Source organism: Narcine bancroftii, chromosome 1, assembly GCF_036971445.1.
Source record: "Narcine bancroftii isolate sNarBan1 chromosome 1, sNarBan1.hap1, whole genome shotgun sequence".
Taxonomy (NCBI): Eukaryota; Metazoa; Chordata; class Chondrichthyes; order Torpediniformes; family Narcinidae; genus Narcine; species Narcine bancroftii.
The window spans coordinates 197,587,349-197,610,939 of record NC_091469.1 but is presented as its reverse complement, the minus strand read 5'-3'; the positions used below and the strand labels follow the sequence as shown (position 1 = coordinate 197,610,939).

Sequence of the window (23,591 nt, the reverse complement as noted above, 5' to 3'; positions counted from 1 at the left end):
GCAGTAAGTTCTTCAGCAACATTTCAGATTAAATATTATGAACGGCACTGACCTTGGTTAACATATAGCAAGTTGGGTAAATGCAAGAACAACCAAAACCCAATGATAAACAAAGCCTTTGAAAGAACACAGCCAATTGGAATAATGAGCAGAAATTCAATGCAGCAAAGGCAAAATGATACATTTCAGTCGGAAGACTGAACTAACGCAATACAAACTAAATAATGCAATTTTAAAAAGGGCTTACGCAACTCTTGGAAGATAGCAAGTAAACAGCATATGGGTTTATTAGCATATTAAACAGAGGGATAAAATACAAAGAAAAGGAAATGTGGTGAATAATTATGAAATGTGTGTTTGACCCAATTCAAATACTTTAAAATTCTACTTCGATTTGAAGGACAAAAAGGGCATGGAGATTTTATGGAGGGCACGGGGAATGGCTGCAGAAACTGGGATTTGAGTAATGCTGATAGACTGTAGGCCAAAATTGTTCTCCTTCCATGAAGAGAAGCCCAAGCAGAGATCTCATCAGTGTTAAAGAATCAAGAGGGATTTAGATTGAGAAATTGTTTCCAATTCCTGATCTGGTGATAACTGGACAGCAGTGATGAAAAGAGAATGGAAAAGAACCAGAGGTGAAACTTGGTAAAATGTTTTCTTTTTTTAAAAAAAAATCAAGTAGTTATTATTTCGATAATAAATTGTTTTCTTATTTAGTTGTTTGAAGAGACTGCAGAACATGAAATTGTTTTCCCTTTAATTGATGAGGATATTTCATCAGTTCTTCTACATTATGAAGAGTCGTCATCCACATGTAACTTCATATCTGTTCCTCTTTCCACAATTGCTATCTGGTCTGAGCATTTTCTGTTTTACTTCAGATTCCCACCATTAGTATAAAAACCACTGAAGGAATTCAGCATGACAAGGAGCATCTGTGGGGAGAAGGGCAGGGAAGGAATTGTCCACCTTTCAGGTAAAGACCCTGCTATCCCGACTACCCCACTTGTTCTGCCAGTTTATCAGTCTCCATTGCATCTGCTCTCAAAATGAAGCTTTCCATTCTAGGACATCACATACGTTCTCCTTTTTCAGGAAAGGAGATTTCTGAATGTGGTTGATGGAACTCTCTCGTCTTTTCTCTATTTCTTGGACTTTTGCTCTCACCCACTTCCCTCCAAACCAAATTGAAAGAGTTGCTATAGCCCTCAGCTTTTATTCAACCAGCCACCACCTCTAGCATATTGTCCTTCTTCATTTCTTGTGGAAAAAATCTGTTTGGTTCCTCCAGCAGTTTATTTTCTGCTCCAGGTTCCTGCATCTGCAGTCTCTTGTCTTCTACCAGTAGTAATTGCTTTTTAATAACGCTATCTTTTTTTCTAGGGAAGGATTGATGGAAAAGAAACTTAGGTTTCAAACAATTGGCAATAAAGATTATTTTTTAAAAATATGTTATTACATTCTACATTATTTTGAAGAGAATAGATTCAACCATTATAGTATATTTTAAGAGGGAATTAATATCTACAGGCAGTCCCCAGGATACAAACGAGTTCCGTTCCTTAGTCTGTCTTTAAGTCAAATTTGTAGGTAACTAGAAACGGTTCTCATTTAGCATCAGTTAGTCAAAGTACATTGTTTAAACATTTAGTATATGGTATATATTTTACCTTTCTATGCAATAATAAAAACATGATTAAAAGTTACCATATATTCTTGTTCCATCGATGTCATGCATTCATGAGGTAACATTATGCACATGCGCAAATTAGGGAACAATTTGTTTGTAAGTACAGGTCATCCGTAAGTTGGACCTTTGTAACCCAGGGACTGCCTGGACTTCAATATATAAAATGCAGCTACAAGGTTGTGGGTCATTCAAAATGCTAGCGAAGTCACCCACTGCGTGAACTCACTGCATAAAGTTCCCTTATGATCAATTATCAGAGGTCATTTTTATGATTGATTTATCTCTTTAAATGTTTTCTTTGCAACATAATATATTTTAAGACATCCCTACAGTCCTCCTTAATCATTTTTATTGAACCAATATGGGTGAACTATTAGACATAATAAAGAAAAATTAAATCAAATATTAAAAACATTAATACAGTTGACTAGAAAGGGATAAATAATATTAAAATAGCTTAACAAGGATTGACAGGTAGTATTCATGTAAATGACAAAATGAATTAATCCCCCAGCCTGTGACTCAAATTTGAGTGAAGTGCTATGGGCTGTAAAATTTCTAAAATATTCTCTTTGACAATGAATTTAAATTATTAAATTGATGTGAGAGGACAATGCTAAAAATAATTGGAAACCTTGCCTTGGATAATACCTCTATTTTGCATTTGGCATTCTCATTCCATAAAGTGATTTTAAATTCAGAAAGGAAATCCTCATTTTAAACATTCTAACTTATGAAACTGCGTCCTTTTTCACTTTGACAGTATGGACAATTATTTATGTCTTGGTTGCATTAATTTCTTCTGGTCAACATTTTGTATCAGATAATATTACAGTCAAGGTGGAAGTGTTATTATATTATACAGCTTGTAAAGGTCTGTGCGACTTTAATATTTTAGCCCAAATTCTAATACAGATATAGTACACACTTCAATGAATCATCAGTATGTGTAAAATACAGAGTATAGGTTTACCATGATAGTTTATGCAAACTAACATTTACTGCTGACATTAGAGAGTCGGCAACAGTTTTACAAAAAATTGTTCAAATTATCCCATTTCTAAGCCTTCTTTGGAAATAAATAATAAATTCTTAAATGATTCCTCATAAAGTAAAAGCAAACCAAACTAGGAAGTACACACAATCTGCAGACATTTTTTTAAAGATTTGGAGATAGTAGTAAATTGCATTTTGTATCATTCAATTTCATCAATGTACAATGTAATATTCAAGTGACCAAACCACATCCTGATGCACCATCAATGTCAAAAGGCTTTTATTTGCAATAGAGTGAAGACACATCCCTGCTGGTCAACTGTTCCCAACTGAGTAGGGGGCAGAGGGACAGTCATCTTTATTCAGGAGCCTGTGGGAGGGGCCACAGATACAGTTGGCCAATGTCTTTCCCAGACAGATAAATATATACATACAGAAGTTTACCTCATTCACCCCTTGTTTTTAAAAAGAGACCAGTGAGGTGAAGTGTTGATGATACAATTGAAAATTAAGTCTTTCGGCCAGTTTAGTTTTCTGCTGTGGCAGTCATAGTACCAGCTGTGACTGTAGTCGTAGCAATGGGATCCTGGTCAGTTGGGGGTGCCTGTATGCGGTCATCAACGTTGAGCTGGTGGGTACATGACAACAAGTCTGATGTATCATTTGTTGGGGCTAAGGTAATGTGTGATGGCCCTGGTGCATCATGAGTGGTGAGGGGTGTGGAGTGATCAGTGATGGTCTCCAGAGTCCCTGAGGGTGCCAAGTCCCTAACAGAGACAGTGTCTTCATCCTCATCAAGGTACATCACAGAGGTGTATGGGAGTTGACATGAAGGAGGTGGCCCCTTTCGGCCATTGGTTTGTAACTCCTCACGTTTCCAGAATAGGACCAGCTCAAGGGATATCAGCATGCCGGCAACGTGATCTCTGTCGCCAATTTCCTGGGAAAGGAAAACATACGTTCATGCAGTGTGGCATTGGTGGCTGTGCATAGAAGGGATTTGATGGAGTGAAGCACCTCAGGAAGGACCTATTGCCATCAGAAGACTGGGAGGCCCCTAGACTGCAGGGCTAGGAGGACAGACTTCCAGACTGCATTCTCCTTTTCAACCTGCCCGTTACCCCACAGGTTGTAGCTAGTAGTTCTGCTCATGGTGATGCCTCTTAACAGAAGGTACTGGCGCAGCTCATCACTCATAAATGAGGGCCTCTGGTTGCTATGAATATAGCTGGGAAAGCCAAATGGAGGGAAGAGAATGTATAGGCCCTTGATAACTGTGGCAGCTGTCACATCAGGGTAGGGGATGGCAAATGGAAAACGGGAGTACTCATCAATGTCATTGAGGAAATACACATTGCAGTCTAAGGAGGAGAGGGGTCCTTTGAAGTCGTCACCTCAGGCATTCAAAGGGGCAGGTAGCCTTTATCAACTGTACTCTGTGGCCCTTGTACCACCTACTTTTGGTGGCAATGGGTTAACATTTGGGGGTGAGGTTGGCGAACAGCGATGGAGGGATGATTTTGAGGGTGGAAAATCTGCAGGTTGTGCTTGATGGGCGATCAGATTGTTGGCTGTGTGTTATGGGGAAGGGGAGGGGGATGAAGGGTCAATGAGGGGAGGGATGGGGCCCATCATACTCCATCATCATGCTTTTAAGGTGACATTGAAAGTCCTGTCCCAGTAGCATGGCAGCGCAGAGCTGTGGCATCACCAGAAGTTTAAAGTTTTGATAGTCTGTGCCCCGTACAGTTAGAGTCACTTTACAGTAGCCGTGGACATTCGCTGTATGTGACTTTGAGGACAAAGAGACTTTTTGGCTTACTGGCCTTACAATGAGCGAAGAGCACTGTTCTATGTCGGGGTGGATGAAGCTCTCTGTGCTCCCACTATCAAACAGGCAACTCGTCACGTGGCTGTTTACCTGAATGTCTATCATCGATCCGGTGAGTTGATGGGGACTGCCCTGGTCGAATGTGATGGAAGCCAGTGTCAGATCGCTGCGACAAAAAGTTTGGGTGTTGAGTCGGGAGATGGCGTCAAAAGAAGATGGCAGCCCCCACACAGTGCTGCTGGATCTTGAAGATAGCAGCCCCTATGACTCGCACGTGGTGCCATTAGTTCCTGGAGATGGTGGCATCAAAGGCGGCAGCCTCTACAGACCGCACACAGTGCTGCTGGGAGGGGGTGGGTGGCTTTGATCTGCATTCCTTAGCATAGCACCCTTTCTTCCTACAGCTGGAGCAGACTGTGTCTTTCGCTGGGCAGAGTTTCCTCGGGTACTTGCCCAGGCCACATAAGAAGGACTTCGGGTGCTCATGGAGTACAGTAGCCATGGCCAGGTCACTGGCGGGACATAGCGATAGCAGTGTTAGGCGCTCATGGCATACAGCTGCTGTGGTCAGATTGCTGGCAGAATGTGATGGTGGCGACGTGTCCCAAGTTGACGGAGCCAGAGACAACTACAAGGCGGCTGCGTTGTCGGTTGAGTGGGCCTCCATGTTCTGAAGGGCCACCTCTAGTGTGCCTGCCAATTTGACCGCCCTCCACAGACTGAACTCACCTTGCTCCAGAAGTCCCTGGTTGATGTAATTGGACCTAATGCCTGCAACATAGGCATCCCTAATCAGGTCCTTTGTGTAGTCTGCAGCCATCACAGCCTTGCATCTGAGGGTTCTCAGGGCCCGGAGGTTCTCGTTCTCGACTCCCCAGGTCATTGTTTTCGGGTCACGAGGAAGTGTCTGGTGTAGACCTCATTGACCTTTCTCAGGTACTGGCCTTTCAATATTTCTCTTACCTCCAGGTACGACGCAGCATCCCTGATCATCGAGTACTGCAGGGGCCTGACTCAGGAGTGCAGTACCTGTAGTTTGTCGTTCTCTGACCAAACGATGGCTGATGATACCTGCAGGAATGCTTCAAAACAGCGCAGCCAGAGCAAATGAGGGTTGATTTCCAGTTTCTCTGGCTTCAGGATCTGCTCCATTGTCAAGTCTAATGTGAATAAAATTGAGGCACCATCAATTACTCAAAAGACTGAGTTGATCAAAACTGATAGGCTTTTATTCACAATAGAACGAGGCACATCCCTGCTGGTCAACTGTCCCGAACTGAGGAAGGGGCTGAGGGACAATCACCTTTATTCAGGAGCCTATGGGAGGGGCCACAGGTACAGTCAGTCAATGGGTGCATCCAGACAGATAAATATACATACAGTGATTTACCACACATCCTGAGCACAGATCAGCAAATGTCCCCTCTTCCTGCCTCTTAAAATTGGTCAGAAGAGGTTTGAAGTATGTTCAATTCTTGTTCTACTTTTTTTTTTGCAGTTCAGCTGCTGACAAGACAATAACCGACCTGCTTTTTTAGGAGTCATGTGTCTCAACAAACATTACACTGGGCTGTATAACGTCACAAGCCTAATATCTCTATTTCCAGAAAACATGATATATCCCAGTGGATCTCTCCTTGAGTCACATTAAATGAAAATAAACACTTAAGCTTCAATAGCTGAACCACACTGTCCAAAACTTGCTCTCAATTTTGCCACTACAGACCTGTACCAGGGTCTCATTTTATTTGAGAGTTTATTCAGGATACAAAAAGATAGGAAGAATGCTGATTTGACTTCTCTTTTAAATGATCTTTTACAGCACAGAAACTGATACTTTAGCCCAACTTATCCATTCCAAACCAAGTGGTCTACCCGAGCTGGCCCCATTTGCCTCAATTTGGCCCAGATCTCTCTAAACTATCCCTAACCATGTACCTGTCTGAATATATTTTAAGTGTTACATTTGCACTTGCTCTACTACTTACTCTGGCAGCTCATTTCATACATCTTCCACCCTCTGTGAGAATCTTCTTGTGAAATCTTTCTGCACCCTTTATAGCTAAATGACAGTTTTGCTTATAGCAAGTTGACCAGAACTGTACCATACTGAAAGTGTAGTCTCACTAATATTTTGTTCAGTTGTAGCATGACATTCCAACTTCTGTATTCAATGCTCTGACAGGTGAAGATGCATTTCAAACAGCTTCTTCACTGCCTTATCTACTAGTGTGGTCCCTTTCAAGGAATTGTGTACCTGCATACATCAGTGTTTCTGTTCAACACTCCAGCACCCTAAAATTTACTGCGTTAAGTCCTGTCCTGGTTTAATTACCAATTATCAGAGATAAATTCCAGCTGCCATTCCCTGTACTACTTTTCCAGTTCATGTAGATCCTGTTGCAATGTCAGATAACCTACTGCACTGTCCATTGTACCTCCAATTTTGGTGTCATCTGCAATCTTATTAACCATGCTAACTGCATTGAATTCAAGTCATTAATGGAGATGACACAAACAATAGTGAACCCACCCAGAACAAATCTCTGCAGAATACCAAGAGTTACTGGCCTCTAATATCACACTGACTGCTATCATCAAGCCAATTATATATCCAAGTAGCCAGCAAAACCTGGATCCTTTGTGATCTGACCCTCTGGACCAGCCTACAATGCAGTACCTTGTCAAAGCCCTTGCTAGTGTCCATGTTGACAATGCCCACTCCCCTAACCTCATCAAACCTTTTTGTCACCTCCTCAAAAAAAAATTCTTCCCCTTGTCTGGATCATTAAACGGGTTAAAAATGTGACTGGTGAATGGAGAAAATTGGTCTGTTACTACATTTTAAACAAGGCATTAAAATACTAACTTTTCGCAATAATTATTGATTACTTCTTATGTTAATGCACAATTCCCACTGCCGCTTTTGATGAACCATTGCAAGGAACTAAGTTATCTAATTTACAAACAAAAGTCCATAAAAATAAAAGACTGTACCCTCAGCAGAATGATTCAAAGAATCTGATTCATTAGATTGTGATCCTTCATACTCGAATCATTGCTGCATCCTTTCTAAAATCTAAAGGTTAAAACTCAGATTTCGGCATAATACGCAACCTAGTTTTATTCAGAATTACCTGACTTTTATAATCTAAACATTTACTGATAAAACATAGGAATGCATACCGCCATTAAGTTATATTCTCCAACGTATATTACTGAAAACAGGCATTTTATAAGAACAATACAGTCATTAGTATTACTTTGGATATCTATTCTAACATTACAATTTAATGGAAGGGAGCAGACAGTAGTTTGGAAACTCAGATGATCCAAGCCTACTACGTTCCTGGGTATAGTTCAGGGGGGGAAAAGTCCTGGAATCCAGAAGTACTGCGGTGCTCGCAGTTTTGCAACTTGCTGAACAACATCTTGACTACTAACTCCACAAATTGTGTTTACCTTGCATTGCACATTCTTCCAAGAACAGGTGTTGAGAAGCCACGTCAGTGATGTCATTCACTGCTGAATCACAGCTGCAGAATCATCGTCAGCCACCTCAAACTAATGAATGCCAACACTTGAGCATCCTTGCTGCAATAGTAGCACCAGATAGAGCACATCAGTCCTTCAAAGGGAGTTTTAAAAAATATATAAATTTACAACACCTTAGAAGTTTATTCCAGCCATTTAAACTCATGCCGCCTGATTACCCCCAATGAACCTACAACCCTCTATGTTTTGGAGGGAGGGAGGAAAGCGAAGTGCCCAGGAAAAACCCATGTAGACATGAGGAAGCAGCAAAGGGTCATCATGCACTCACTAGGTCACAAGGCTGTTGGAAATTGCACAGGAGCTTGTGTCACCATATGCTGCCAGTCCTACGTCACCACCACAAAGAGCAGTGACTGGTGCTTTAGGACAATTGAACAAGTTCCTAAGAATATAAATTGGCTAGTTAAGAATGGACATCATGAAAATTCTAATTTATTGTTTACTATCATGAGCACCAAGGAACAACTAAACATATTGTTTTGAGCACTAACCAGAGAAGTCAACCCATACTTCAGTTATGTAATAAGAGGAGAGATACAAGAGGGTATAATGATAATAAAGGCAAGAAGAAATCTACTAAGAGAAGTTTACAAAATGTTTCCATGCTCTAACACCATCTTCCCAAGCGCTGCAACTGCAGTGGGCAGACAATGAAACACTTTTCCACCTGCCTGTCTTCTGGGGGGGGGGGGGGGGGGATGGACTCTGTGTGACTCAGGATCTTGCTGAGGTTGTCCTAAGCTCTACATTGTACCAACTACTGGAAAGGTCAATCACTTTCAGGAGGGGTTTTTATACAAAAAAGGCACATAATTGCCTGCTCAAGTTTTATATTAAAAATAAAGACTAATTTACCTTTTATGCTGACGACCAAAAATGCAGATTGTCCAGTAATATTATGCAGAGGTGAAATGCGAGTCAGTTTCTGAAGCTGAAGGAGGTGGAGTGAGAAATGCAGTAGCGCTGCTGTCACTGTGAAGTCAACATTCGCACCAAGAAGGCAACTCAGTCAATACTGAAAATGGTGACTGAAGAGCAGCTATGAGCACTAGTGGAGATTAGTGCAAGCAGTTTTAGGATGCAGTCAGATCTTCTGCACAACGTAAACACCTCTTTTGACCATTGGGCTCTTTAAAATTCATGCTCTTGGGTCATGGGCTGACGGCATCATCGCCTTCCCCCCACCCCATTTTCATTCAGTGGCAATCCTTTTTACAGAGGAGGTGGAACAAATTCACTTCATTTGTGAATCTACCACCCCCCCCACCCCCACCCAGGTGGATGGAAGCTGGAATGAGTTCGACCAGTCAATCCTCCTTTGGACCTTTTATGGAGGTAAATGAAGCGATTTAAAGATAGAGAATATCTGTCGTTACAGCCACTTTTTTTCCACACCTTAAAAGGGCCTGTGGATAGACACGAGGAAGCAATATGGCAGAATGTTGGCAGAATAAATTGGAAAGCACCCCTTTATACCTTAGATCCAGCCGGCACTTTCTTCTTCTCATACTTGTCAATTTCCTTTTGGTGACTGGAACTCACCTTAATTTTTCTCTGCTTTTGAAGTGGACAGACTCGAGTTTAAACTTTAATTTAGATGATAAAAGAAACAAAAGACAATTGAATAGATAAATATAATAAGAATTTGTGACTATTTCTTTAAAATATGGATAATATTCTCTGCAATACTAATTATCAGATTAATTAATGTTTGATTTTGTTCTTTACAAATTATATAATAATCCTACTCAATGGTGCTACTGAAACATTGCACCACAATTAAAATAATTGTAATGCTAATTTGGCCATTCAACAAGTCATATATTTACCCCAGTAAATCCACTGGTTGCATGCTGCTAATAAGGATTTAATGAATTAGCTGGAAAAAGGTTAATCCTGTCATTCATTAATTATACCGATGAAGCTCAATGCACATTGCTACAAAAACACCATTTTAAGAACCACATGGATCTGAATTTTCTTAGGATGTTATTTCTATCACTGAGATGAACTACAATCATCCCTAGTAAACTATTCTATGGCTGTGAACACCCTGATAACTAGGGATGTCATGGCTTGTTTCAGCATCATGCTGAAGACCTCAACAATGAAGACGCTGTTTACATCTGGTTCCGCACGGATGGCAGTCTCTTCAATCTGAGGCGCCTGCAAGCTCACACCAAGACACAAGAGCAACTTGTCCGTGAACTACTCTTTGCAGATGATGCCACTTTAGTTGCCCATTCAGAGCCAGTTCTTCAGCGCTTGACGTCCTGTTTTGTGGAAACTGCCAAAATGTTTGGCCTGGAAGTCAGCCTGAAGAAAACTGAGGTCCTCCATCAGCCAGCTCCCCACCATGACTACCAGCCCCCCCACATCTCCATCGGGCACACAAAACTCAAAACGGTCAACCAGTTTACCTATCTCGGCTGCACCATTTCATCAGATGCAAGGATCGACAATGAGATAGACAACAGACTCGCCAAGGCAAATAGCGCCTTTGGAAGACTACACAAAAGAGTCTGGAAAAACAACCAATTGAAAAACCCCACAAAGATTAGCGTATACAGAGCCGTTGTCATACCCACACTCCTGTTCGGCTCCGAATCATGGGTCCTCTACCGGCATCACCTACGGCTCCTAGAACGCTTCTACCAGAGTTGTCTCCGCTCCATCCTCAACATTCATTGGAGCGACTTCATCCCTAACATCGAAGTACTCGAGATGGCAGAGGCCGACAGCATCGAATCCACGCTGCTGAAGATCCAACTGTGCTGGGTAGGTCACGTCTCCAGAATGGAGGACCATCGCCTTCCCAAGATCGTGTTATATGGCGAGCTCTCCACTGGCCACCGTGACAGAGGTGCACCAAAGAAGAGGTATAAGGACTGCCTAAAGAAATCTCTTGGTGCCTGCCACATTGACCACCGCCAGTGGGCTGATATTGCCTCAAACCGTGCAACTTGGCGCCTCACAGTTCGGCGGGCAGCAACCTCCTTTGAAGAAAACCGCAGAGCCCACCTTACTGACAAAAGACAAAGGAGGAAAAACCCAACACCCAACCCCAACCAACCAATTTTCCCTTGCAACTGCTGCAACCGTGTCTCCCTGTCCCGCATCGGACTTGTCAGCCACAAACGAGCCTGCAGCTGACGTGGACGTTACCCCTCCATAAATCTTCATCCACGAAGCCAAGCCAAAGAGAGGGATGTCATTGAGGCTGACATCATTGCTGCAATTTTCAAGTGATACACTAGATTCAAGTTTTAAGATAAAGTAAAGGTTTTAAAAATTCACAGTTGCTCACATTAAGATTTGACTTGGGACTTCAGACAGCAAAATGCAGTAATGACCATGACAAAGAACCTCAAATGCCCAAGTAACTTTGCAAAACTTAATGTACTCTACTTACAAAATAATGTTTAAAACCAAATAAGGCGCACAAAATACTTGGATCGCCAACTCGTAATTCCACTGCTAGCAAGCCAACTTGTTGGTTTGAAAGATTAATTGATGATATGTCCTTGCCCTTCTCTAACTGAACACAATTTTTAAGATCCTTTGGTTGAATTCAGAAGCATATTCTTGAAAAACAGTTTCTTAGTATTCAGATTCTATAAACACGAACCTAAAACAATAAATACTCCCATTTTATTTTCCATCACCAACCTGTAAAAGTAAAAACTGTCTTTGACATATGTCATGGTCTATTACAGTGAAAAGACAAAGCCCTGTGGCTGTTGGAAAATAGGTTAGTATTCCATCCACACTAGAAATAATCTTATGCATTAGTTTCCACACTTTGTGGGATGATTTAAAATGAAAGCATGTAACAGCCTTTCCTCTGTAAGCCAAAGGAGATTGTGGAAGCAGAAATAACATTTGATTTTGTGAAGGTTGAATAATGGTGGAAGTTCGTCAAGTAGCTAAAAACATTTGCCAGCCAAGTCTGGGAACTTTGTGTAAAACAGTGAGATCGTAAGGGATGAATTTAGGGGCTTTGTGCCTTAACCTCACCAGTAATACATAGACATTGTAAATGTCATTTTCATAAAAATGGAGATTGAGACAAATTTTGATTTCCAGATACAGAAAACACAAATGAAAGCAACACAAGGAACTGCATTATTGGAGTTCAGAGGTAATAGGATGGGGAGGACAGGGCTGCGGCTGCAATAGATGCAACCTTTAAAATATGAGTGGGAGGGTTTCCTCATCATAATTATTTTTTTAAGCTACCATTTGGCAGAGATCCAAATGGAGTGACATTGCTGAAGTACCTTCATTCATCCCTCTTGAATTATTTTATACAATTAACTCCCCTGCAAACCTTTTATAAAGCAAGTGTTTTTCTTCCATACAGGCAGTAGATATTTTCAACAATTCCATCAGATACAATTGCTCTTCCCCAGTCCACCTATGAAAACTCATAACCCATTTTGAGCTCTGTCATAAACATAATTGTGAAGGCCAACATCTTCTGGACCTTCACACTAAAAGTTAGTTTTTGCCCACATCAAAATATTCATCCAACTTATGGTGATCCTGTTTGCTTTGTGAAAATAGCACTTTGCTATCACAATTAAAATGGCTTGAATTCAGACTGTATTTGTACAATAGATGTACTTTAAACCTGCCATGGAAGCTATAACTACTATGTACGCACAAGGATTGATGACCAGTCAAATGCATGGAAAGTGTATTATCGTGGACACTGAAGAATTATTTCCACAGCTCACAAAATTGTTTCGGGAAACTAAATGTGTCAAATTTAAGGCAAATGTTGCTTTGTTTCCCTCACACTCGAGTTAATCTTTCTTTCCTCCTCTAGTTCTCTTTCTATACCTCGTGACATTGAATTTGTTTCCTTTAATTCACCTTTCTTCTCAGCCCTATTATTTGTTTCTCAGATCATTTAGTTAGGAGTTACCTTGTTGGTCATCCTTTTCCATCAGGTCTCAGTAATTCACCTTCCTTAACTTTACCATTGTCAACTTGAACAATTAAGTGGGAGAAAGACTTTGAGTTGAATGACCTGGTGCAAGTCTAACTAATAGATGTCTTGCTCAGGCAAAATGTAGCCGAGAACCAAGTAAATTGTATAATGTACTTCCATAAACTTGACAAAGTGATTCATTATCAAAGAAATACTTCTGAAATAAAGAAAATGCCGTAAATACTCAGAGCAGGCATCATCTGTAGAGAGGAAACAGTTAACTTTGAAGAACCTTTCAAGAAGATGAAACCTCGTAAGGCTTCAGGCCCTGACAGTGTACCTGGCAACCAACTAGCCGGAGTGTTCACGGACATTTTCAACCTCTCATTGCTGCAGTCAAAGGGGCATCAATCATCCCGGTGCCCAAGAGCAGTGTGAGCTGTCTCAACAACTATTACACAATAGGACTAACTTCAATAGTGATGAAATGCTTTGAGAGGCTGGTCACGGCCAGAATTAACAACCACCTAACAAAGGTCTGGACCCATTGCAGTTCACCTATCATCACAATAGCTTCACAGCAGATGCAATGTGACGAGCTCTCCACTCAGCTCTGGATCACCTTGAAAAGAGAAACTCATATATATAGCTGCTCTTCATCAACTACAGTTCAGCCTTCAACACCATTATTTCCTCAGTGCTGGTCAAGAAGCTACAAACTCTGGGTCTCTGCACCCCCCTCTGCAACTGGATCCTCAACTTCCTCATCAGAAGATTACAATCAGTATGAATTGGAAACATCTCCTCCTCCTCACTGATTATCAACACAGGTGCACCACAATTCAAATGCCATCTACAAATTTGCCGATGACATCACAGTTGTCAACAGAATCACAAACAGCAATGAGGAAGTGTACAGGAGGGTGATAGGTCAGCTCGTTGAGTACTGTCATACCAACAACCTTTCACTCAACATTAACAAAACCAGGGAGATGATTGTGGACTTCAAGAGGAAGTCAGGGGCACATGACTCAGTCCTCATCTAGGGCTCATTAGTGGAGAGGATCAAGAACTTCAAATTCCTGGGTGTCAACATCTCCAAGGATCTGTCCTGGAGCCTCCAAGTTGATGTATTCACAAAGAAGCTCGTCAGAGGCTATTCTTTGAGGTGTTTGAGGAGATTTGGTATGCCATCGAAGACTCTCATAAACTTCTACAGGTGTACCATGGAAAGCATTCTGACTGGTTGCATCACTGTCTGGTATGGAGGATCCAACACTAAGGACAAGAAAAAACTCCAGATGGTTGTTAACTCAGTCTGTAACATAGAATTCACTCCATAGAGGTAATCTACAGATACTATACATAATTCCCTTAAAATGCCATCAACTGGATAGGGTTGTAAAGTGAGCTTTTGGCATATTGGCCTTCATAAATCAAAGAACTGAGTATAGGAGATAGGACGTTTTAGTAAAGTTGTACAAGACATTGGTGAGGCCAAAATTGGAGTATTGTGTGGAGTTTTGGTCACCAAACAACAAGAAAAATATCAATAATACAAAGAGTACAGAGATTTACTAGGATGTTGTTGGAATTCAGGAACTGAGTTACAGCGAAGGGTTAAACAGGTTAGGATTTTATTTCCTGGAGCATAGAAGAATGAGAGGAGATTTTATAGAGGTATTTAAAATTATGAGAGAGATAGCCAGAGTAAATATTGATTGGCTTTTTCCACTGAAGGCAAGTGAGATACAAACCAGAGGACATGATTTCAGAATGAAAAGGGGAAAAGTTAAGGGGGGGACATGAGAGGGAACTACTTCACACAGAGTGGTGTGAGTTTGGAATGAGCTGCCAGCTGAAGTGGTGAATGCAGGCTCATTTTAAACATTTAAGAAGAATTTGGACAGGTACATGAATGGGAGAGGTATGGAGGGCTATGGACTGGGTGCAGGTCAGTGGGATTAGGCAAAATTAAAGGTTCGGCACAGACTAGAAGGGCCCTGTGCTGTAATATTCTATGTTTCTATGGACAGGTGAGACAAATCTCAGTTGTATGCTGCACGGAGACCTGGTTGACAGAGGACTCCCCAGACACTGCTATCCAATCAGACGGTTTCACCATTCATAGACTGGATCAGAACTCGGATTCAGGCAAAGAGAGAGGGAGCAGTGTGTGCTTTTTTGTTAATACTGGGTGTTGCACAGACATTGGGGGTCATGTTGACCTCCTGCTCTACTGCCTGAAAGCAAATCTCAATTAAATGCAGGCCTTTCTATCTACCCTCAGGGTTCTTATCACTGATTCTCACCAGAGTCCATATCCCTCCCGATGCAGATTACAAACAGGCACTTGTGGAGCTGAATAATGTGGTTAGTAAATAAGAAATGACCCATCCTGATGCACTGCAAATCTTAGTCAGCCACAAGGCCCATGTCAAGAAAACCCTGCCCATCTACCAACAGCATGTAACCTGCTGTACCAGAGGCCCAAGAATACAAAATCACAGTGACATCAAGATAACGAAGGCCAACCGTTCTTTTCTGAGACCACATTTTGGCAAGTCAGATCACCTGGATGTCTCCTTCTGCCTTCATACAGCCAGAGTCTAAAAAGAGAGGCTCCAGAGATCAGGACAGCTAGAAGGTATTTGCAGGAGGCTGAAGAAGAGACAGGAATTCTTCGAGTGAGTAGATTAAGCAGTGTTCAGCTGAGTATCTAAACGATTACACCAGGGCTGGTACAGGGTTTATCAAAATAGCTGTAGCTGTGTACAAGTGTGTCCCCACCAAATCGTTCAGTGTTTCCTCAACCAGAAGCCCTGGATGAGCAATTATATCCGGAACCTACTGAAAGCCAGATCACAGGCATCACCCCCCAGAGACCACAGATCACCACCCCCCAGAGACCACAGATCACTACCCAGGCCATGCCCTCTTCACTCTGCTACCATTGGGGAAAAAATACAGGAGCCTAAAGAAGAGCACTCGTGGCACAAGGACAGGTTCTTCCCCACTGCCATCAGATTCCTGAATAATCAATGAACCAAAGATACTGCCTTACTTCTCGTGCACAATTATTGTTCTTATTTTTTTTAAATAGTAATATTGTAAGATGGTTATAATATGTACATTTGCACAAAGATGCTGCCACAAAACACCAAATTTCATGACTTGTTCATGACAATAAATCCTGATTCTGATTTAAGTCTGGAGATCCAGATCAATACAGGAAGGAGCTGGTGTGACCTAAGGAAAGCCATCTCCTGGGCGAAGTGGAGATTTCAGATGAAAATGGAAACAACAAAGGACACCTGACAACTGTGGCAAACCCAAATCTGGTGAAGTAGCAGAAAAGCTTCACTCCCAGAGGATCTCAATGAGGGAAGAACCACCCCTCTGCACCTCCACATCCCTAATGATCCTCCCCTGTCCATATCCAAGAACGATGTACGGGCTATGTACAGGAAAGTGAATTTGAGGAAAGCGAATTTGAGAAAAATCCAGTCTGGATGGAGTGCCCGGCCTGGTATTAAAAATCTGTGCTGACCAACTTACCAATATAGTCATGGATATCTTCAGCATCTCACTCTGGATGGGCATAGTACCCACCTGTTTCAAACAGGCATCAATCATACCAGTTCCCAAGAAGAGCATAGTAACCTGCCTTAATGACTATCGACCAGTAACACTTACATCAACAGTGATGAGGTGTTTTGAAAGCTCCTATCTGAGCGACAATGTGGATCTGTTCCAATTTGCCTGTGATAGCAACAGGTCTGCAGCAGACTGCATCTCACTAACTCTATACAAAGCCCTGAAACATCTGGACAGCAAAGATACATATATCAGGATGCTCTTTATCGTCTACATTTTGGCATTTAACACCATCAACCCCTCAAAATTGATCAGCAAGCTCCAAGTAAAGGAACACAACACCCCACTGTGTAACTGGATCTTGGATTTCTTCACCTCTAGACCACAATCAGTGAAAATTGGCAAGAACATCTCCTCCACAATCTCCATCAGTACCAGAGCAGCACAGGGCTGTGTTCTTAGCCCCCTGTATACCTCAGACTGTGCGGCTCAGTTCGACATAACACCATCTACAAATTTGCTGACAATACCACAGTAATGAGCTGTATTGGGTAGCATGGATGGCATAGCAATTAGCACAATGCCTTTGCAATGCCAGCGATCGGGACTGGGTTTCAAATCCCACACTGTCTATAAGGAGTTTGTACGCTCTCCCTGTGTCTGCGTGGGTTTTCCATGGGGGCTCCGGTTCCCTCCCACCACTCAAAACATACCAGGGATGTAGATTAATTGGGTGTAAATTGGCCAGAATGGACTCGTGGGCCAAATTGCCTGTTACTTTGCTGTATGTCTAAATTTAAATTTTAAAAAAGGCAATGAGTCAGCGTACAGGAGGGAGACTGAAATGGTGAATGGTGCACCAACAACAACATTGCATTCAATGTTAATAAAGCCAGGGAGTTTATTGTTGACTTCAGGAAAGGAAAACCTTTCCAATGATCATTGGAGAGATCAGAGTTGGAGAGAGTAAGCAAATTTAAGTTCTTGGGAGTCACTAAATCGGAGGATAGTTCCAAGACCCAACACACTAATGGCATCATGAAGAAAGGATATCAGTGCCTCTACTTCCTCAGGAGTTTAGAGAGATTTAGCATGACATCAGAAATCCTGGCAAATTTCTACCAATGTGTGGGGCAAAGTGTGCTGACTGGCTGAATTATGGTCTGGTATTGGGGCAAATTACCTCTGAGTGCAAAGCCCTGCAAAAAGTGGTGGACACAGCCAGGATGTCACAGGAAAAACCCTCCGCACCATCGATAACATCTACAAGGAAAGCTGCTGTCAGAGAGCAGCAGCAAACATCTAGGATCAACACCATCCAGCACACGCTTTGTTCTCACTGCTACCATCAGGAAAGAGGTATCAGTGCCACAAGACTCGTACCACCAAGTTCAGGAACAGCTGATACCCTCCACCATCAGACTCCTCAACAACAAACTCAATCAGAGACTCATTCAAGGACTTTTACTTTTGCACTTTATTGATTTTTTTTATTATTCTCTCTGTATTGCACAGTTTGTTTATATTTCTTTATTTGTTTAAATGTGTTCATTGAGTACAGTCATTTTTTTTTTGCATTAACAATAAATGGTCATTCTGTCTCGCCCACAGGAAAAGAATCTCAGGGCTGTATGTGATGTCATGTATGTACTCCAAAAATAAATCCGAAATGTATCAAAAATCAAAGCTTACCTATCGCCACAATCATTCTGCAGCAGATGAAATCTCACTGGCTCTTCACTCAGCCCTGGAACCCCTGGACATCAGGCTGATCTTGATCTATTATAGATCAGTTTTTAACACCCCCATCCCCTCAGTACGGGTCAGCCAACTTCAAAACCTGGGCCTCTGCAACCGGATCCTGGACTTCCTCATCAGAAGACCACAGTCAGTGTGGATTGGTAACATCTCCTCCTCACTAAAAATCAACACAGGTATACCTCAAGGATGCATGCTTTAGCCCACCACTCCATTCTCTCTACACTCATGACTGTGTGGCTGGTCATAACTCAAATGTCATCTGCCAATTTGCCAATTAGACCATGGGGTTGGTGTCAGAATCACAGATGACAAGAAAAATGCACACAAGAGTGAGATAAATCAGCTGGTTGAGTAGTGCCACAACAACATTAGCAAAACTAAAGAATTGGTTGTGGACTTCAGGAAGGGAAACCAGGAGAACACAAACAAGTCCTCATTGAGAGGTCAACAGTGGAGAGGACAAGAAACTTCAAATTCCTGGGTGTCAATACCTCTGAAGACCTATCCGGGCCTATCATGTCAAGGCAATCATGAAGAAGGCATGCAAGTGGCAATACATTGATAGGAATTGGAGGCGATTTGGTAGGTCACCAAAGACTCTTACAAATCTGGTTGCATCACTGACTGGTATGGAGGTGCCATTGCACAGGACAGGAAGGGTTGTGCACCATCATGGGCATTAGTCTTCATTCCATTATGGACATCTTTAATGGGCCCTGACTCAGGAAAGCAGCTTCTATCATCAATGAATCTCAACACCCAGGCCATGCCTGTGTCTCACTGCTACCATCAGGAAGGAGGTAAAGGACTCTGAAAACCACACACTCAACATTACAAAAACAGCTTCTTCCCCTCCGACATCACATTTCTGAACAGAAAATGAACCTCTAGACGCTACCTCACTTTCTCTTTATCGTACTATTTTTTTAAAAAACCTTGTATTTATGGAATTGTAATTTTGCAACTTGTTCTGCACAATACTGCTATTGCAAAACAACATTTCATGTCACACGCTCATGACAATAAGCCTGATTCTGAAAGCTGTAATATAGTTGGTCAAAAATAGAGATGCTGTGTACATCGGTCTTCATTTGAACAATGCAAAGAGATCAAAGGCTTGGTAGTCAGTGCCTGACTTGCAGAGTTAAATGACAAACCACTGGAAGCTCTGGGTCATTAAAGTGAACAGATATGCTTTGAAGTGGTTGCCAAATCTGTGGAATGGAAAAATACATCTGATGATGCCATCATGCCGAATGCTGTGGAAATATTTTTAAAAATTATCTGTGGAATGTGCAAGCTGATTGGGTGGATGGTGAATGCAAGGCAATCCCTATCTTTCTTGAGATGAGGAAAAGAGATAAGGGCAGTGGAAAGAGGGAAAAAAGATTGAGAACCCTACTGATTATGAAGGAGAAATCCATTTTAGGGTAAAGAAAGAGACATTGGAACCACTTACATGGGTGATTTTGGCATGAAATCAGTTATGATGGAGCCACTGAAGGTGGAAGGATGCATTAAAGTCCTTTCAGGAAGAAGCATGAGACGAGTTTTAATCAAGGTAACAACAGGAATTTGTACTTATTGTAGATATATGTAGCTAACATAATCTGGAAGTGGATTTAGAGAAGTAAAGAAAGGAGAGTCAAAAATAGACCATGTGAGACCAGAAATTGCCACAGAAGTTTTACATGAGAAAGAAACAGCAATAAAGCACCAGAAAAAGTGGACTGAAACAGGGGCTGATGCATATATCCACAGAGATAAGCCTTGCTTGGACTTGTACAGTTTCCCATGGAGAGAATAAAGTTGGAAAATTTATTCTACTTTGGGACTAAAGAGATGTAAAGGAATTGAATGCGTCTCTCTCCAAAAGAGAACTGCAAGCCACCCCTTACTTCTCCCCCTTCCCACCTTCACTGATAAGGCCATTCTGTGTAGAATATGTGTTACTGAACGTATATGGTAAAAATGAACCATTTGGTACGAGGAAAATGATTGATGGAGGTCACCACAGACACAAGAAAGAGACGTGTCATGGAAGAAAAAATTAGTTCTTGTAGATTGTGAGAACGAGGCGGAAGTGGACTGAGTGTGTTTGGGAGATGTATGCAAGAAAGGTCTCTGGAAGAAATTAGGTCAGTGACTATGTAGATCTGATGTTCATTGATGGAGTTCTGGGAGGGAGGCATGAGGAGTGTCAGAGAGCTGATAGAGAGGCTCTGCGATGTGCGGTCTGTTTGCCAAAAAACAACAGCACTGTCAATCCTGTGGCTCTCTTATAGTGAAAGAGTGGGTTAGCACATGTAGGGCCAGGAAAAAAAAATTGAGATCAACGTCAGAGTCGAATAGATCTATGGTGGCAAGATACAAGGAGGAAGGATCCAACTGGAAGACACAAGGGTTTAGAGACCCTTTTGGCCAAAAGAGGTGAAGGGGCTCAGCAATGTATCAAGAAATTCACTAAAATGAAGATGATTCATCAAGATTGGTGAGGGAAGTGAAAACACAGCAAGCTGTAACCCTTGAGATCTGGGATCAGAGAAAAGCAGGGGTGGGGGAAGATCCCGAGAAGTATCAGAATTAAAGAGTTGAAATTTGGGTTTACTCACACCTGAAAAGAAATTTCAAACCCATATTCTAAATTTAAAATTGCAATTTAATCTCTGGAACTTTTAAAATTATATTTATTACTGTGGTGCAATAAATGTGGCAGCCAGAATGCACACAGCAAGTTCCAATAATCAGCAATAAGGTGATGAGCATATAATCTGTCTAAGGACACTCATTTTCACTTAAGTATAGCCAAAACACTGTGGAGAAATCCCTGCCCTCATTTTAAATAACACCATGTGATCCTTAATGTCTACCTCGGAAATTAAATGGGATTTATGTTCAAAGTCTTATCCAGCAGGCCAATTCTCGTAGCACAACATTCACTGAATTCTGCCCTGGAACAGCAGTTTATATTATGTGCTCAAATCTCCAGAATAAGACAAAATATTAATATTCTGTCTCATAGATGAGACTGCGACCCACTGTGCAACAGCACACATTAGATTCAACATCAACCGAATCGTGTGACATTTGGTGAATGAACAATTAAAAGCATATGTTGGCTCAGTGATGGTATACATCCATTACTAAAGAATTATCCAATTATTAAGGGTAAAATACTTCCATGTAGAATCATTCTAATCTACAAGATAATTTAGCAACATTTAATAAAATGCAAAAAACCAAAAAAAAACTTATTTGCCTCATGATACATAAAGCTGGTTATACATAATTGAAATGGAAGTACATAAAAATAGTACCTTTTAATATTAATCTAACTCTTTAAATAATTAAGTAAAATCTTCAACCCCACCTCATTTCAACATAATTATAAATTAGCAAAGGGATCAGAATAAGATTTGCATGAGTAATAAAAATAGATTCTTATACATGGTTAATGTTACAGTAATTTATACATATCATTAAAGAATATTGAACCATTTATTGATTGCAAGAGACCTCTGTTTAATATCTCATTAATCAGATTTACTTTTGTTCCTTCACTATGTACCAACACCTATGCTCATATTGCCTGCTGACATGGACGTGGAATTTTGTCTCCATTTTGTCTCACTGAATCTGCAACAGGACAACATTTTGTAATTCTCTACCATTTAAACACCAATATCATTGCAACTGGCAAAGGAAAACTGTAACAGCGCCAGCTTCGTTTCTCGAAAGTACACAAAAGTTCCAGTCACTGGCAAGTCAGGTGAGTAAAACATCCATCACTTAAAATCAAAGCACATTGATCTACTGAGAAAACAAGTAAATACAAATTATCCAATACACGTTAGTAAAAAATGATCACACAGTCAAAAGATGAGAAAATGAGAACAAAGACTTGAAAATGGGTGCATGCTTACCTCTTTCTCTTCAGTTGGAGCCAGTTGCTTTCAGTTCTCCAGCTGGCTTAATGGTTAATGTACTGATTTCTTTTTATAAAAGCATTTAAATAAGTTGGGCATCTTTCAACATTAAATAATAAATGCCTCGTGAAATAGCAACATTACTTGAATAAAATGTTGGCATTGTGCAACACATTGGCCAAGTGGACACATTGGCTTAGTGGATAATTTACTCGATGAGCAACCAAAGTCCCAGATTATTGATCCAGAGATCAATTTCAGTTCCTCAATGGCAGTTGGGGAATACAAATTTAAGTAATTAAATAAAATCTGGCATTTAAGCTTTTCTCTCTTACAATTAAGGAACTACTGGATTATTGCAAAATGTCCATCTGGTTCATCAAAAATTATCCAGGGAAGGAAATCCACCAACTTTACCAAATCTCACCTACTTGCCACTCCAGACCTAGCCTCTTAAATGCTTCCTCAGTCAAGGGCAATTGGGATGGACAACAAATGCTAGGATCATGCACAAATCATGAACAAGGCATTTACAAACAAAAAATCTACAAAGATGACATAGCACATAGACTTTAGGAAAGAACCTTTACATTAGAATGTGTTATTCATTTTCTCAACCCATGGAATCATTCATTGACATCCAATCTCTTTTATAACTGTTTACAATGTTACATTAAAAAACCTTTTGGATTTTAAACATGTTTCTTCCCCCGCTAAAAAAGCAGTTTCACCAGTGCCCAGAATGCAGGAGATACCATAATGCATCAGTTAGACAGACCTACTTCCTTAATAATTTATGACTTAACAAATTTATTATACAGCAATTGGATTGAACCACAACCACTCAAAGCTGTTTGTTTCTAACAAAATGTGCTTTACATGGAAAGTTTGGTCACTATGACTATTTAAAAAATTACAACAAAAGGTAAGCTCATGAAATTCAAGTCTTGCTTGCTCTCCTGCTGCAAAACAGTCATTTCACTCACGATGTTGCTATCTTAGTGTAAGTAACATTTTGCTTTCATCAAATGCTTTTTTTCCCCCCATTTATTCTTTCAAAATTTAGTGTCATTTAGAATACTGTACGGACACCTACCAGTGGGTAAATAGACTCTAAACTTTGAAGTGTTTAGAGTGCAGACAGAATTCCAGTAACTACTTGTTTATGAATGGTCATTGAGAACAAAAACATCTTTTAAAGGTGGGAATTGCAGTGAGAAAATCTCCCATGTAATGAATCATACAGATAATCACTGATTCATCCCATTAAACGTTGAGATCCAGAAGTTTGGATGA

At 41.0% G+C, this 23,591-nt stretch overlaps 1 protein-coding gene and 1 long non-coding RNA gene across 20 annotated transcripts in view; one reads left to right on the top strand and one right to left on the bottom strand.

Annotated features, from left to right (window-relative positions):
- Positions 1–23,591, bottom strand: part of LOC138737104 (disabled homolog 2-interacting protein-like) — a 592,760-nt gene that overhangs the window by 222,337 nt on the left and 346,832 nt on the right. For 2 of the 18 annotated variants that reach the window (XM_069887717.1, XM_069887741.1), the window contains exon 1: positions 22,293–22,427. The exons of 14 other annotated variants lie outside the window; for them this stretch is intronic. The gene's annotated coding sequence lies outside the window, so the exon portion shown is untranslated. Of the gene's footprint in view, positions 1–13,351; positions 13,444–22,292; positions 22,428–23,591 lie in introns of those variants that run through there. 2 more of the 18 variants (XM_069887748.1, XM_069887707.1) reach the window with 2 other exon arrangements.
- LOC138737165 (uncharacterized) overlaps positions 909–23,591 on the top strand; it is a 41,651-nt gene continuing 18,968 nt past the window's right edge. For both annotated transcript variants that reach the window (XR_011340794.1, XR_011340796.1), the window contains exons 1-2: positions 909–979; positions 22,015–22,138. This is a non-coding gene — a long non-coding RNA (uncharacterized lncRNA). The remainder of the gene's footprint in view (positions 980–22,014; positions 22,139–23,591) is intronic.